At 37.3% G+C, this 12,287-nt stretch overlaps 1 protein-coding gene across 9 annotated transcripts in view; it reads left to right on the top strand.

The window, feature by feature from the left end:
* The window catches only part of CTNNA2 (catenin alpha 2), a 1,085,794-nt gene that overhangs the window by 76,121 nt on the left and 997,386 nt on the right, over nt 1–12,287 (top strand). The window lies entirely within an intron of this gene.

Genomic DNA, 12,287 nt, shown 5'->3' with positions numbered 1-12,287 from the left:
AAGGAAGTAAACACAGGAATAGTTTGACAAGATAGAATTATATTTTTTCACCTTTGTGTCAAATCCTCAACAGGGCAGTCTAATTCCAGTTTAATTTCAGTCTGTCAGAGCTCTCCCAAATTCATTTTCTCCTGTGCCTTGCCTGGACATCATGGTTGAATGTCTCCAGTGAACACTCACCAGCACTTCAATTCCGCTGTCACCTTTTTCAGGATAGCTCACTTGGATGTTCCTTAACCCTGCGACAACACAGCCTTTCTCTTGACCTTCTCCTGAACCGGGGATAAATGGCTACAGTTAAAGAACGTGGTGGGCACAGCTGGGACACTGTTGTAGAACATAAGGAGCGGTCTTCAGTTAACACCGAACTATCAGTGCTAGACTTTGCTCACTTTCAGAATCCTCAAGTACAGCATGGCACTCTGATCAAAGCCTTCTTTATTTGCAGCAGTTGCAGTGTGTCTTCACTCTCATTGCCCAGGCTTTTCTCCCTCAATCACATCTCTAGGCTGATCGTTTTCTCACCCTATCTTCCTGCTCTTGGTTTCTCTTCCTTCTCTAGCCCCTATTGACCCTCTCTGGTGTTTTCATGGAATTGCTGACTCACCATCTTCCCCACGTCATTACCTCCCTTTACAGCACAGTTCCAGCACCTCTCAGTACTTCTGCCTTCTTGTTTCTTGTACCCATGTGATGAACACTTCTGAGGAAATATCACAAAGCGATGCAGGTTGGCTTCACCATGGATCCGTGCTCATCAACCGCAGCTGAGCCTCCACGCTGCTTTTTTTTTCTCTTTTTAATTCTGAGACCTATTTCCATATTTTTATTTTTTTAAATTTTATTTTATTGTGATAAGAACACAAAAGGAGATGTGCCTTTTAAACTTTAAGAAGTACAATACGTTATTCTTGACTCTGGGTGGAATGCTATACAGCAGATCTCTAGAGCTTACTCATCTTGCTTTACTGAAACTTCATGCCCATGGATTAGTAAGTACCCATTTCCCCCTCCTCCCCAGCTCCTGACAGCCACCATTCCACTCTTTGATTCTATGAATTTGATTATTTTAGACATCTTATATAAGTGGAATCATGCAGTATTTGTCTTTCTGTGACTGGCTTATTTCTTTTAATGTAATGTCCTTGAGGTTCTACCATGTTGTCGCATATTTCAGAATTTCCTTCTTTTTACAGGATGAATACTATTCCACTGTATGTATGTATGTATGTATGTATGTGTGTCTATATAGATGCATACACACCTCATTTTCTTTATCCACTCATTTTTCATTGAACATTTAGGTTGTTTCCACATCTTAGCTGTTGTGAGTAGTGCTGCGGTGAACACAGATTAGGAGTGCTAATCTATGAGATTAATTGAGATTCTGGTTTAATTCTTTTGAATAAATACCTGAAGATGATATTGCTGGGTCATATGGTAGTTCAATTATAAATTTTTTTCTGGAACCTCCATACCATTTTTCATAGTGGCTGTACCATTTTGCAATCCCACTGATAGTGTACAAGGGTTCCAATTTCTCCACATCCTCGACAACACTTGTTGTCTTATATTTTTTTTTTGATAATAGTCTTTCTGAGAGGTGTGTTGTGATATCTCCTTGTGGTTTTGATTTGTATCTCCCTGATGATTAGTGATGTTGAATACATTTTCATGTGCCTGTTGGCCATTTGTGTGTCTTCTTTGGAGAAATGTCTATTCAAGTCTTTCGCTCAAATTTCAGTCAGGTAATGGTATGCCAAGACCAGTGTCATGAAGCTTTTCCTCTATATTTTCTTCTAGGAGTTTTACAGTTTCAGGTCTTCTGTTTAAGTCTTTAATCCATTTTGCTCTTGTTTCTTTTATTTGTTCTTTATTCTTCTGTGACAAATCATTTTCCATGACATTTTTCTTTTCCAAATGCCTCTACTGTCCCCACCTCTTCCTACTTGATGCCTTCTTGTTTAGAACAGCAGAAGAGCATAGTACTCACCATCTAGACTTGGTTCAAGCCCTTGCTTTGCAAATTATTTTGTGATCCTGGGTAAGTAATTTAACTTCTCTTTGCCTCTGTTTCTTGATCTGTAAAATGGGAAAATAATGTTATCTATCTGATAGAAATGTTGTAAGGATTAAATATGTTACTGTTGGTAAAAAGCACTTTTGCTGGCACCTGACACATAAAAGGAACTATGTTAAGTGTTAGTTATTATTGCATTTTTTAATCACTGATAATATGGAGGCTGTTAGACCTTATACCCTGTTTCCATCCTCCATAGCTGTGATTGTGTCAACAGCTCATCCACTCTTAGAGCATTTTCTTCGTTCTCAGAAATGGTGCATTAAAAGATTATTCTTCATGTTTCTTCCTGCCTCTGGCCTAGTTTCAATTTATCTCTTCTTTCTTCCACGTCTTCAATCTATTCCTTGATGAGGAATCCATACTCTGAGTCTATAAGCATATTAAACTTTCTCCCATTCTAAAAACAATGACAATATCATCATCATTGTCTTCATCACCATCCTCATCAGAAACAACAAAAAAAAATAGAGTCTTCCCCTGATAATTCCTCATTTATTTTCCCGCTTACTTTCTTCTTTTCTTTCCTATAGATTTTTTGAGAAAGATTTATCTTCTCTCGTTTATGCACTGCCTTCTGGCTCTAGCTGCCATTTGCTCATACGAACAAGGAAAGCAAAGATTAGCTCTTTGTCACATTCAAAGATTTACTCCTTATCCTTAGTCCACTCTGATCCTCTTCTGACTTTCACACTCTTAGCCAGTTTTGACTTTCATGACATAAGTTCTCTGGCTCAACCATCCCACTCTCATCTGGTTCCGCTCCAGGCTCTGACTCTCTCCTTGTCTCCCTTCTCAAGTCTTCCTCCCATTTCCTAAATATATACTTTGCCCACGTCCCATTTTTCTCCCTGATCCTTATTCTATATATGTTCCCTGAGTAATTTAATCTATTCCCTTGATTTATATACTGTTTACCGGATGTTCCAGTGACTCACAAATCTCTATTTCTATCCCCAAACTCACTCCTGAGCTTTCAGACCTCTTTCCAACTATTTCCTAGATGTGAACACCCATAGGCATCTCAAATTCAGTAGATCTAAAATTAAACTCATTATATTCCAAATTGTCACATTGCTTCTATATTTCCATCTCAGTGGATGCCTTCGCCATCAACCTAAAGAGCCCAGGCCAGAAACCAGATGTTCCTCTTAGAGCCCTTCCTCTCCTTATATTCAACATCCAAGCCTCTATTTATATTACGATGCTTAAAACTGTGTCTCACATCTCTTTCTTTCTCTTGGTCTGAACTTCTCATTGCTTTACTTCAGGGCTTCATTTTTCTTTACCTGAGCTGTTACAAGAACCTTTGAATGGCTTTTTCTCTCAATGTCACCTGCTATCCAATCCGTCTTATGTCCAGTTGGCTGTTATTCTTCCAGAATATTAACCTGATCATGTACTGTTTTGCTTAAACTTCTTAGGTGGTTCCCCATTGCCTCCATTTTATGATCTAACTCTTGTGATATGCAGTATTCTTCACCATCCAGCCCCAACCATTTTTCCCAGGCTCGGTTCTGATCAGAACCTTTAATGAACAAATGGCACAGATTAATTCCTCCATGTCACGCTCTTCTCTTTAATGACTACCTACCTCGTCTTTGCATGTGCTAGTCCTACCTATTCCTAGTCTCTGGAAAACTTTTATTTGTTCTTCCAGGCAGGGCTAGCCCAATTTCTCTCTTTGGGAAGCGTTTACAAATCGTTCATAAACTGTAAATATTCATTTACTCTCTGTGACTTTTCATACTGTTTTGTAGATGGTAGTTATCACACTGGCTTGGAACTATTTGAATTCCCACAGGACTCTGTGCATTCCTGTATTCCTAATACCAAGGGCACTTCCTGGAACTGAGTAGGTGCTTAGTGAATATCCTAGTGAATTTTAGAACTACATATTTAAAAAAACTGGAGGAGATAGTTTGTCTCAGTGTAGCTCAGATTAAAGATAAGACAAATGGTGGAGAAAGAAGGCTATCAAAGGAAGAAGGAAAACTGTCAGTAGAACAAATGATATCTTTATAAGGTTCAAATGGAGAAGAAAAGAAAGCATGAAGAAATAGGTCCTTTGGTATAGGATAATGTCGAGAAATGGCACTAGAAAAGGAAGAAGGAGGATATCATTGAACCTCTACTGACTAGTACGCCTGAAGAATGACAGGGAGGGGATGACAGCAGAAGGAAAGGGACAACCTTGTGAGAGAGAAAACCTTGAGTAGCAGAAGTTGTCAGAGAGCATCTGCAGAAGAAAGGGGGCCCTTTCCTTGCAGCTGCTTTCATGTTTCTGCTAACTAATGATACTAAAAAGCCATTTCCTTCCTTATTTTTCACTAAAACATATGCTCAAAGAGACCTGTGCCTAAACTGCATTGTCTGTAACCTCCTCTTCATGGTATAGAAAATATCCTTGACCTACAGCCAGTCTACAATGCAACAGACTTCTGATGCTCTGCTATTCTCCAGGGCTTTTTTTTGCGGAAAACAAACACACACGCAAACACCAAAGTGGTATTCTATGGAATTGTTGAGCATTATCCTTGTTTCTGAAGGGTACTAGGGAATGTAAATCTTGGAGGGTCCTAAGAATCACTCTGTTCAGTGTTTGTAGAGAGTAGTTGAGCCCCCCTGCCTTGCCAAGAACGGCGGAAGACTTCCACTGTTTATGCTAATGGAGCCTCTAATGTGCGGGTCAGTTAGAAACAATATTAAATATTCATAAAATGAACTGCATGTATGTGAAGAACTGAAATACCCTACATTTTGTTTTCTCCTTAGAAATATTAGATGCCCCTTAGAGAGGTTCACAGACAGAAGATATGCAAGAGTGGGACCTGAGCCCATATTAGATCTGAAAACAGGACACTTGGGGCCTTAGGTCAACTTTTTATTCTTTCATTGCAAGGTCCTCTTTTATTTTTAATAAATAGACTTTATTTTTTTACATCAGTTTTAGGTTCACAGCAAAATTAGGCAAAAGATATAGAGATTTTGCATATATCCCCTACCCCACCACATGCGTAGCCTCCCCCTGTATCAACATCCTCCACCAGAGTGGTACTTTTGTTACAACTGATGAACCTGCATTGACACATTGTTACCACTCAAAGTCCATAGTTTAGACTAGGGTTCAGTCTTGGTGTTGTACATTCATGTTGATGTTACACATGGGTTTGTACAAATGTATAATGACATGTATCCACCATTGTAGTATCATACAAAATAGTTTCCCTGGCCTAAAAATTATTTGTGCTCCGCCTGTTCATTCCCCCTACCCACAACCCTTGGCAACCACTGATCTTTTTATTGTCTCCATAGTTTTGCCTTTTCCAATGTCATATAGTTGGAATCATATAACATGTAGTCTTTTCAGATGGGCTTCTTTCATTTAGTAATATGTATTTAAGGTTCCTCCATGTCTTACATAGCTTGATAGCTCATTTCTTTTTAGCTTTCAATAATATTTCATTGTCTGGATATATTACAGTTTGTTTATCCATTCACCAACTGAAGGACACCTTGGTCACGTCCAAGTTTTTGCAATTATGAATAAAGCTGCCATAAACATCTTTGCGCAGGTTTTTGTGTAGATATAAATTTTCAACTCCTTTTAGTAAATACCCAGGAGTGCCATGGCTAGATCATATAGTAAGAGTATGTTTAGTTTTGTGAGAAACTGCCAAACTGTTTTCCAAAGAGTTTGTACCATTTTGTACTCCCACCAGCAATGATTAAGAGTTCCTGTCACTCCACATCCTCACCAGCATTTGGTGCCAGTCTTCCAGATTTTGGCCATTGTGATTGATGTTTACTGGTATCACTTTGTTTTAGTTTGCATTTCCATGATGATGTATGATGTGGAACATCTTTTCATTGTTTATTTACCATCTTTATACCTTCTTTAATGAGGTATCTGGTAAGGTATTTGGCCTACTTTTTAATCTGGTTGTTAGTTTTCTTATTATTGAGTTTCAAGAGTTTTTAAAGTATATTTTGGATAATAGTCTTTTATTCGGCATGTCTTTTGCAAATATTTACTCCCAATTTGTGGCTAGTCTTCTCATTCTGTTGACATTGTCTTTTACAGAGCAGAAGTTTTTAATTTTAATGAAGTTCAGCTCATCAGTTCTTTCTTTCATGGATTATGCCTTTGATGTTGTATCTAAAAAGACATCACCATACCCAAGGTCATCTAGGTTTTCTCCATGTTATCTTCTGGGAGTTTTATACTTTTTATATTTTATATTTATGTTTGTGATCGATTTGGAGTTAATTTTTGTGAAGGGTATAAAGGTTGTGTCTAGATGTATTTATTTATTTATTTTTTGCACATGGCTGTCCAGTTGTTTCAGCAGCAGTTGTTGAAGAGACCATTTTTGCTCCATTGCATTGCTTTGCTCCTTTATCAAAGATCAGTTCACTCTACTTATGAGAGTCCATCTCTAGGGTCTCTATTCTGTTCTGTGGATCTACTTGTCTATCCTTTCACCAATACCATGTCATCTTGATTATTGTAGCTTTATAGTAAGTCTTGAAGTTGGGTAGTGTTAGTCCTCCGGCTTTGTTCTTCTTCAAAACTGAGTTGCTATTCTGGGTCCAAAACATTTTTTAAAAGTGTATTATGATCATAAGCAAAAAAAAACACTGTAAATATTAACGACATAAACAGAAATATGAATAGATATTTATCTGTTGTTATATGTATATTATACCATTGAAAAAATAAATCTACCCATGGCTAATATTTTTATGAATAAATAATGCACAGAACTAAATTTCATTTTATTATTGGTTACCCAAAGATTCTCTGTGACCTATTAATGTTATGATATTTAATATGATATTATATGCAATAAAGCTGTTTTAGATGTCATGGTTAAATGGAATTATATATTTGAACTGAATGTCCTTCTCTAGCATTCTTAAATAAAATTGGAAGAATATATTAATTGTTAGAAATAGTGGGAATGCAAACTGTATCTGGATTTATAAGACACAGAAAATTAATCTAGAAATATATGAGAATTTTTGTGTGTGTGTGTGTGAGAGAGGAAGATTTGCCCTGAGCTAAAATCCATGGCCAGTCCTCCTCTTTCTTTTTTTTTTCTTGCTTGAAGAAGATTGGCCCTGAACTCACATCTGTGCCAGTCTTCCTCTACTTTGTCTGTGGAGTTCCTCTGCAGCATGGCTGATGAGTGGACTAGGTCTGCACCTGGCATCCAAACCTGTGAACCAGGGCCACTGAAGCAGAGCTTGCAGAACTTTAACCAGTCAACCGTGGGACTGGGCCCCAAAAGTGTGGGAATTTTTAAATGAGATATTTCAAAGAAATATAAATTTCCAAGGAAAATTTATTTAGGCACTGGTTTTTCCTGATACCAGAGGAAAACGTCCTTTGCCATTTTTATTTTGACTTCTTGAAACAGCATTATCTTTCAAATCCAACTGACTAGATCTTGAAGAGATGTTAATTAAACTCCTAATGATGTCTTGTGAGGAACAGTTGAAGGATTTAGGAATGTTTTAGCCTGGAGGTAAGAAGAATTGAGGGAGTGGAACAGGGAGATTGAGGAAAGTGCTCCAATTTTCTCTTCATATCTGAAGCGTCATCGTGTGGAAGACAAATAAGACTAATTTTGTGTCGCTTTCAAAATACGAATTAAGAGCTAATTATCTGTAATTCTCCATTTATAGGAAGGGAATGATAATAGTAAGATTTGCACATGCACACTGTATTAAACTACTCCAAAAGGTAGTGAGCTCCTCACCACTTGGTTATCAACAGTAGGTGTGTGACTAGTTGTGTGGAATGGATTCACGCAATAGGTGAAAGTTTTACTATACATGGAAGTAATAATGTACAAATTATGTTCAACCTCACTAGAGATCAAATAAAGAACTATAAATAACAATGAAACTATTTTCATTTTTCAGTTAGGAAACATTAAAATGTGCGTGTGTATGCATACATAGATATGCACACATGTCTCTAATGTTACTGAGGATGAGGAGAAAGAATAACTCATATTGCTGATAGAAATATGAATCTGTCAACTTTTATGGAAGGAAATTTGTCAAAAGCCTTAAAATGTACTTTTCCAAGAAGGTACTTATAATTTATAAGAATGTTCTTTGAGGTTAGGTTCCCAGAAGCAGACCCTGAGATTAGGACTTCCTGTGCATGTGATTTATTAAGGAATTGTTCCTTAGGTGACTGATAGGGGAATAGGAGAAATAGGATAGTTGAGGTGGCATGACCACAGTCCAAGTCCTGCAAGAAGGTGGCTTAGGAACTCTGGAATATGAGCATGATTGTCCTCATCTGAGGCTGGAGAGCTGGGCTTTCATACTCTGCAACTGTCAGTCATTGGTTAAGAAGTGGGGTCACATGGGGTCCTAGGAGTTCCATAGCCTGAGAAAGAATCCACCAAAGAGTTAGAGGTGGCAGCCGTTAGAAGCAAAAGCTCCAGAAAGCCACAAAATTGGAAAAAGTGGCTCAAGAATATCTGGGTGAAACATTGGCCTTGACTAGTACAGATATTCACCACATGATAAATATCACATTATTTAAGAAAGCAAAAATGTTTAAAAATGAGTATTGAAAAACACGATACTGGTAAAATATAAACATTTCATCTATGTGGTGGTGTGCCACAGAAGACTTTTCCATGCTGTGGAAGCTCTTAGATAGTAAATACTGTGCACAGTATGATTCCAATTAAAAATATACTACAAGGGACCTGCCCGCTGGCACAGTGGTTAAGTTGGCACATTCTGCTTTGGCGGCCCGGGGTTCGCTGGTTTGGATCCTGGATGTGGACATGGCACTGCTTATCAAGCCATGCTGTGGTAGGCATCCCACATATAAAGTAGAGGAAGATGGGCATGGATCTTAGCTCAGGGCCAGTCTTCCTCAGCAAAAAGAGGCAGATTGGTGGCAGATGTTAGCTCATGGCGAATCTTCCTCAAAAAAATACTACTACATAGATAGGTAGACCTAGTTACATGTAAGGAAGATTGAAAGATATAAGACTATACAGGGTTTATCTCAGGAATGCAAGATTCGTTTGATATTATAAATGGCATTAACATAATTCATCACAATAAAATATTGGTTGAAATGACAATGTATGATCATCCTAACTATAAAAAGCACCTGGTGAAATTTAAGACCTATTCATGATTAAAAAAGACCAAGAAACACTAGCTATGTAAAAAAGGGACTCCATGAAACATCTATAGCAAATAACACAACTGTAAGGGCAAGAATGCTTTTCTTTTGAAATTGGGAGAAAGTCATGCCCACTATCACTCATTTTACTCACCACTGTACTCAAGATTCTGGTCATGGTATTGAGACATGAAAAGTAGAAAGCTATAAGAATTAGAAGCAAAGAATCAAAATTGTTCATTATTAGGTGATTTTTTTTTAATTAACAAAAAATACAGACAAGCTATTTGAACTAATAAGAGAAAAAGGTAAGATTGCCAGATGTTAGAGCAATGTATAAAAAACAACAGTACTCCTCTACACCTGAGACAAAGAATTAAAGACTATAAAGCTGTGAATAAATCTAGCAAAAGTTTTGTAAGACTTACATGAAAAAAAGTTGTAAAGCTTTATTGAAAGATATAAAAGAAGAGCTAAAGAAACAAGAAATTTATACCATGTTTGTGAATGGGAGAAATCAGTCTAGTAAACATGTCAGTTCTCCAAGGATTAATCCATAAATTAAAGGTTGTTTCAATACAAATTCAAACAAATTGTTCATAGGAATGTTGTAAGATGATTTTGAAATTCACATAGAAGTCAGAATTCCCACGAGTAGTCAAGATTGGCTTTTCCAGTACTGGGACTTTATTTTTAAAGCTATGGTAGTTAAAACAATGGGTTATTAGTGCAAGAATAGTCAAAAAGACCACTTGAACAAAAAAGGCAAGGAATAGACCCACATATAAATGAGTGACATTACATAGCAATGGAAAAGATGATGGAAAAGTGCTTAAGTAAATGAAGCTGAGACTTCTGGCTGTCCATATGGAAAAAAAATTAGATCCCACCATATTTCAAAAATTATTTGTAGGTGGATTAGATACCTAATATTGAAAGTGGACATTTTAGAGAAAACTTAGAAGATGGCCTTTAAGATCCTGAATTAGAAAAGGATTTCCTATACAAGATACACAAATACAGGCTAGAAAGGGGAAAATGATATATTCAACTCTTTTAAAATTTAAAACTTGTGAATAGCAAAAACTACAGCCCAAAAACTAAGTGAAAAGAAAAGCCTCAAGTAATGGAAAAGATATTTGAAAAACATATAGCTCACAATGGATTATCACTCATTGTATATGAAGGGTTCCAAAGTAATCATGGAAGCAATCCAATAAAAAAATTGGCTAAGCTTTTGAACTAGCAACTTTCAGAGAAAGAAATTCTGGTTTCTGGTAGTGGTTAAGTTCACGTGCTCTGTTTTGGCAGCCTGGGGTTCGCAGGTTTGGATCCCAGGCTCAGACCTAGCACTACTCGTCAAGCCATACTGTGGTAGCATCCCACGTAAAAAAGAGGAAGATTGGTACAGATGTTAGCTCAGCAACAATCTTCCTCAAGCATAAAGAGAGAGATTGGCAGTAGGTATTAACTCAGAGCCAATCTTCCTGACAAAAAGAAAAAGAGAAAAATGCAAATATGTATTAAACTAACTGATAGGGCAATGCAAATTGCTGATTAGAATAAAGTAATAAGACTGAAAACCCTAAGTGTTGATTAAGATGTGGGGTAACACAAATTTCCTTAAATTATTAGTCATGATATAGATTGTTACAGCTGACTTGAAGAATAATTTTTCAGTAGACCGAAGATGTATGAACCTTGTTATGCTAAAATTCAATTCCTAGTCATATACCCTAGAGACAGATGCCAGAGAGATACATATAGGCATGTTGATCGCAGCACCATTTGTAATAATGAGAATAAACCTTGTTCTCATGTGGGAGGATGGGAGGGTTACCCAGTGGGGATTACCACTTCTGTTCAAGATGGAGTGACAGAGACCAGATTTAGCTCCTACCTTAAAATATGTGAAACAATGGTTTTCAAGGCAGTGGCTATTAGGCATCAGTGTACGGTCATCTTTGAGAGATGGACAATAAAAGGGATGAGCCAGAATATTGCCCATCTTACTACCCTGACAGAGTTTTCAGGGCACAGTAGAGAAAGAGGGATCCAGTCAGACCCTGGTGGACCCCCTGAGTTGAGGAAACCAAGGTGAGATGATGGAGGGACTGAGGTACCTGGAGGCAGCAGAATAGAATACTGGAGAGGAGAGAACTGCACACAGAGAGAACTCGGGAGATCTTCAGAAAGTCCTCCTCTCGTGATCAGCTGAATACTGATCAGTGTATACATGTGAGGAAAAGAGCTGAGGCTGGAGAAAGAACTACTCAAGAGGATTGAAAGAAATGTATTTGATACTCATGCATATTCAGGATTAACACCTGTTTACACCAGCCGGACTGGAAAATCTCATGAATTATGAGGCATTGGTTATAGGACTCAAGAGGAACTATCTCAGTACTGGGGAATAGTTAACCCTAGATTTATCAGCAATTTGGTCCTGCCTAATAAATCTTAAAATCAAGGCCCAAAAGGCTGAAACTATTTCAAGTCACTTAACTGTGTCCCAGAAAAGAGCTCAAGAATGTGTATAGAAATACAAAAATAACCAAAACCAAACAAGGTAGAATTCACAGTGTCTCATTCAATCACAAATTACGAGGTGAGTAAAGAAGCAGGAAAATATGGTCCATAATGGGGACAAAAATCAGTCAATCAAAACTGATTCAGAATGGCATAAATGTTAGAATTATCAGACAAGGACTTTATAACAGCTATAACTGTATTTCAGATGTTCAGATAGTTAGGTAGAGACATAGAAGAAATTAAAAAGACCCAAACTAACTTTTGGGGATGAAACTACGCTGTTTGAGATGAAAAATACACTGGATGTGGTTAATGGTAGCTTAGACATGACAGGAAAAAAAGATTAGTGAGCTTCAAGACATAGGAATAGAAACTTTTCATATTGGAACAGAAAAAAAAGCAGCCAGAAGAAAAAAAAATGACATATACAGTGTAACAAAGATGAGGATGACAGCATATTTCTCATTTGAAACAATATGAGAAAGAAGAGAGTAGAATAATATGTTT

Source organism: Equus caballus, chromosome 15 (genome assembly GCF_041296265.1).
Source record: "Equus caballus isolate H_3958 breed thoroughbred chromosome 15, TB-T2T, whole genome shotgun sequence".
In the NCBI taxonomy this organism is placed as follows: Eukaryota; Metazoa; Chordata; class Mammalia; order Perissodactyla; family Equidae; genus Equus; species Equus caballus.
Note: the sequence above shows the minus strand (reverse complement) of the source record. Positions and strands in the feature narration are given on the sequence as shown.